This window comes from Hordeum vulgare, chromosome 7H, assembly GCF_904849725.1.
Source record: "Hordeum vulgare subsp. vulgare chromosome 7H, MorexV3_pseudomolecules_assembly, whole genome shotgun sequence".
Classification (NCBI taxonomy): Eukaryota; Viridiplantae; Streptophyta; class Magnoliopsida; order Poales; family Poaceae; genus Hordeum; species Hordeum vulgare.
Genome location: NC_058524.1, coordinates 152,735,629 through 152,741,628, shown reverse-complemented (window position 1 = coordinate 152,741,628; position 6,000 = coordinate 152,735,629).

Below are 6,000 nucleotides of genomic sequence, written 5' to 3'. Positions count from 1 at the left end.
ATGTAATCAGAACTACTAGCAACCCACAGGTACCAATATGAGGTATTGAGACAAAGATTGCATACACGTGACAAACTAGATTTGGGGATGAGATGGAACTGGTGTAGACGTTGATGAAGATTGGTCCTCCCATGAAGGAGGAAGAGTTGGTGATTATGATGACATCGATTTCCCTCTTGGAGGGGAATTCCCTCGAGAGAATCTCTCTCCCACAGAGCAAAAGGGCCTCTGCCCAGGTTTCCGCCTCGAGACTGTGGCGCTTCGTCTCGAAAGATAAATTATGATTTTTTTTCTAGGGTAAAACACACCATATAGGAGAACATGGTCACCATAGGGCCAGCTGGGCCCCCACAAACTATCAGGGCGCATCCAGGGGGCATGCCCTCATGGCTTGTGCCCATCTGGTGGCCCCTCTCCGATATATTTTTGGCCCAAAACTTCTTAAATATTCCAGAAAAATTCTTCGTAAAGTTTTGGGTCATTCAGAGCAAATTGATTTTTCTGCCTTTTTCTCGGTTTCCCGATCTAGAATTCCAGTTTCCAAATATTTCCCTCTCAATGATGTACCTTGCATATTCAGAGAGAAAAGGCATAAAAATTGTATGATAATAATGTATAATGACATGATCAACACAAATATCAATAGTAGTTCATGATGCAAAATGAGCGTATCAACTCCCCCAAGCTTAGACCTCGCTTGTCCTCAAGCGAAAGCCGATCTCCAAAATAATGACCACATGATTTGAGAGTGAGGTGTCGATAAAAATAGAATACGAGCATTAGAGTAGCATTAACATAGCAGAAAGTATTTCATCATATAACTTCTCATAAATGAGTAACGATCCTTTCACAACTATTGGACCATGAAGCATAAACTTTATTGAAAATCAACAAACTATGTTCTCAGTCATTAGGGCAATCATAATTCATCATAATCTAGATGAGAGTCTATGTAAGAGCTTTATTTTTGGCAAGTTCACATACTCAACTATCATTAAATCTTCTATGATTGGTCACACTCAAGGCATATTTTTGGAGCTCATGTTTCCGTAGGACTCATAGGAAGATAGGGGCTTAAATGATTTGCCACCCTACTTAATTATCTCAAGGATAATGTCAACAATAATAAATCATGATCATCTACATCCACTTGGATATATGAATCTGAATCTTTCCTCAACACATGATGTTTTCCACTATAGAATCAATAGGTTGGAAGAGGAACAAAATTTAATGACTCAAGCACAGAGTTGAACTCCTGAAAGTAAAAGATAGGCCCTTCATAGATGGAAGCATAGGTTTTCATGCGCTTTTAATTTTTTGGATGTGCGAACTCTTAATGCAAGGGAACGTCACTTTATATTGCCCCTTATGATAGCAAACTTTGTTATGCAACCTGTCACTTTTACTTCTTTGCCATCACAATATCATACAAAGATTATTTTCTCTTGCAATGAAAGATCATACATATTTAGGAGCAATTTTTATTGCTTGATGCACCGATGACATCTGACTTGACGGATCTTACTCAATCCATAGGTAGGTATTGTGGACTCTCATGGCAAGAAACTAGGTTTCACGGTTATGGATGCCCAAGTAGTATCTCTACTTGGTGCGGAATTGTTGGGCTAACAAAGGATATAAGGCAAGAATCACATGTTTAAGGATCCAAGACCATATAAATAATATGTGAATATAAACTACCCTGATCATTATGTTGTCTTCCATGTGCAACATCAACACTTGATCATTATATAATATTTGATGAAGGCTCACAATCATAAAAGATGTCCAGGATAGTATATTTATATGTGAGTCTCCTCTCCTCTATCATAGTCTTGCTTAGATTGAAACAATGACTAATACTATGTTTGTTTACTATTAACAACTTTTATCACTTATACCTTTTTTGTGTGAAGTCATTACTTCTCATGAGATGAGCATATGATCTTTATCTTTCTTTTTATTGACATTCTATGATGATGGGTGCCCACGGGTAAACCTCAAAAACTCAACTAATCTTTATTATATATCTCGCATAATCGATTAGAAGCATAGATGGAACTCAAAGAAAAAAAATCCTAAGCAAAGAAAATCTGAAATTTATTTCTCTAAATCACGAAACAACTAAGGAACGAACTAAATAGATAGTAATGATGGAAGTGATGGTGATACGATATCGGGCACCGCCCCCAAGCTTCGAACAAGCCCAGGGTGGTGCCTATACCCATGTACTCAAGCGTCCTCCTCAGGTGATGGTGGTGGTGTAGCAGGAGTGTCATCAGTACTCTAAGGCATAGATTCCCCATCATAAAAAGGAAAAAAAATTCTCGGGAGTCTTGAAACCAGCAGCGAAGCTCATCCTGTGAAACGCAGATTCATACTCACAGTTTTGACCTTGGAGTTCATAGACTGATCTTGGAGGTGATCGATGCGATCTTTAAGCTTAGAGAGAATCTCCACTACGTTCTTGGTGTCCAGCTTGTTTTCCCTGATGAAATCCGTTATCATGGAGTGGTTAGCAGTCAGACCACGCTCCACCATCCCTTGGCACTTGAAGATCTCATGTTCCAGTGCTACAACCCTGACCTTCTTACTTCCCTCCTTCTTGGGACCTTAAACATCCCGGATGTGAAGCACCCCTTCATGCATCTCAATGGCTTGAGGGTACTTCATCACCTCCGGCAAGTAGGGGTTGATGACCTTCTCAAAGAACTTGTCCTTGGAAGGGCTTGGTGAAGTCATCGTGATTTAAATTTGTCAGAAAAATAGCTTGAAACTAGAACATAGTAAAATCCCGCGATGCGATGGTCGAAACACACGAGAGTATATACAATGAATTTTCCAGGTAAGAATACATGCTCGAGAAGAATTCGAAGTACGGGAGGCACATGAGGGCCCCAAAAGCTATCAAGGCGCGGCCAGGGGGCACGCCCTATTGGCTTGTGCCTCCCTCGTGGGTCCTCATGACTCTATTTTATTTTAGTATTTTTTCTAAAATAATTAAACCAGTAAAATTAATTTTTTGGAATTTTTGGAGTCGGTTTACTTACCGTACCACGCACCTGCCCTTTTTCAGGTTTCTGGAATGTTCCGGAGGACTTCCTTTATGTGCTCCTCCAATGTTATGACTTGGATGACATTAGTTTCCTTATTAATGGGTGTACCTGAAATATAATGCTTGATTCTTTGCCCATTCACCACTCACGGGTTTTTACATTCGATGTTATTGATTTTTATAGCGTCAGAGCCTCCTCGACAACATAAGGTCCTTCCCATTTGGAAAGGAGTTTCCCTGCCAACAACTAAAATGGGAATTGTACAAAAGCACTAAGTCTCCTACATTGAATTCTCATTTCTGGATTCTTTTGTCATGCCATCTTTTAACCTTTTCCTTAAACAACTTAGCATTTTCACAAGCTTGTGTCCTCCATTCATCCAGTGAGCTAATATCAAATAAACTCTTCTCACCGACAAGTTTAAAATCATAATTAAGTTCTTTAATTGCCCAATAAGCTTTATGTTACAACTCAAGAGGTAAATGACAAGCTTTTCCATTGAGCATTTTATATAAGGACATCCCCATGGGATTCTTACAAGCAGTACTATAAGACCACAAAGCATCATTAGGTTTCTTAGACCAATTCTTTCTGGACCTATTGACGGTCTTTTGCAAGATTAATTTTATTTCAGGATTGCTCGGTTAAATTTGACCACTAGATTGAGGATGATAAGGTGATGCAGTTCTATGGTTAATATCATACTTAGATAGTACTTTACGGAAAACACCATGAATAAAATGTGAACCACCATCGGTCATTAAATATCCAGGGACACTAAACCTCGGAAAGATAATATCTTTAAGCATTTTAATAGAATTGTTATGATCAGCACTACTAGTTGGAATAGCTTCTACCCATTTAGTAACGTAATCAACAACAACTAGAATATGAGTATACCCATTTGACGAAGGAAAAGGCCCCATAAAGTCAAAATCCCAGACATCAATTGGTTCAATAGCAAGTGAATAGTTCATAGGCATTTCCTGAAGTTTACCAATATTACCAACTCATTGTTATTCATCACAAGAAAGTACGTACTTACGAGCATCTTTAAAAATAGTAGGCCTATAAAAACCAGATTGTAATACCTTGTGTGCAGTTTTGTTACCAGCATGATGAACTCTGTAGGCCTCGGAATGACACTTCCTTAGAATTTGTTCCTACTCATGCTCAGGTATACAACGTCTAATAACACCATGTACTCCTTATTCATAAATATGTGGGTCGTCCCAAAAGTAATGTCGTAAATCATATAACTTTTTCTTTTCTTTTGTTGATAGGTGAAACTAGGCGGAATATATTTAGCAACAATACAATTAGTATAATCCGCATACAAAGGAGTACTATGTGAAGTGTTTATAACAGAAAGTTGCTCATCACAAAAATTATCATCAACAAGTAGTGGGTCATCAAGAACATTTTCCATCCTAGACAAGTTATCTGCTATAGGGATATAAGCTCCCTACCTATCAACGATATGCAAATCAAATTCTTGGAGTAGTAACACCCATCTAATGAGTCTAGGTTTAGCATCTTTCTTTCCCACAAGGTATTTAATAGTAGCATGATCAATGTGAATAATTACTTTAGAGTCAACAATGTAAGGCCTAAACTTATCACATGAAAACACAACTGCTAAAAATTCCTTTTATGTAGTAGCATAATTCCTTTGAGAGGTGTCTAGGGTCTTACTAGCATAATGAATGACATTCAATTTCTTGTATACTCTTTGCACTAGAACAACACCTACAATATAATCACTAGCATCACACATAATTTCAAATGGTAGATTAGAGCATCTCCAATAGATAGTCCAAATGTAAAAATAACTAACTTTGGACCGGCTGGGGCAAAAAAAATGGTGCTCCAACAGACGGTCCATATGGAAAAAAAATTGGACCGCGGCCTCCTCGTGATGTAAAACCCAACACCTGGTGGTGCAAATTTACATCACGAGGTGCATCTGGTCCAAAACCAGCCGCCGCCCGCGAATGCCCAACCGCCACTTCCTTTCCGTTCCCGTCCGCGCCCGCCCGCCCGCCCGAAGACCAGCCGGCCAGAATCCGCCGCTGCGACCGCCGGAAACCACGTCGTCGGCGCCGCCACCACCCCAAACACCTGCCACCACCCTCCGCCGCCGCTGCCGTCGCCTGCCTCGCCGGTAGCCGGCTCGCAGCCGCCCAGACACCGGCGAATTGGGAGGCAGCCGACGCAGGATTCGGCGCCTCCGGTGGTCCGGCTGCCGCGGTAGGCGTCCATCGGGTCTGAGGCTGCCGTCGACCTCGTCCCCATCGGCCGTGAGCCTCTTCACGGCCGTTGCGCCGGTCGCACGACCACCGCACGAAGCCCTCCGCCCGGCTGCCGAAGTACTGTTCGCCGCCCCCCGAGCTCCTCTTGGCTAAGAATTTGGACCATCTGTTGGAGTTGGCCTTTTTCCAAAGCTCCAAAACGCACTTTTTGGCGGTCCAAATTTTACATCTTCGGTTTTGGACCGCCAAATTTTGGACCATCTATTGGAGATGCTCTTATAATCAGGTGGTTGAACAATAGGTGCACAAATTAAGCATTTCTTAAGAATTTCAAAGGCTTCTACACAATCAGCATCAGAAACAAAAGGTACATCTTTTTGGGGAAGATTAGTTAATGTCCTAGAAATCTTTGAGAAATCTTTAATGAAACGCCAATAGAAACCAACATGACCAAGGAAACTTCTTATACCGTTGATATCTATTGGGCAAGGCATTTTCTCTATTGCATCAACTTTGTCCTTATCGACCTGAATACCACGTTCAAAATTTTTATACCCAAGCACTATACCTTCATTCACCATAAAGTGGCACTACTCCGAATTCAAGACAAGATTAGTTTCTTCACATATCTGCAAAACTCGATCAAGGTTGCTGAAGCAATCATCAAAGGAAGTCCCATAAACGGGAAA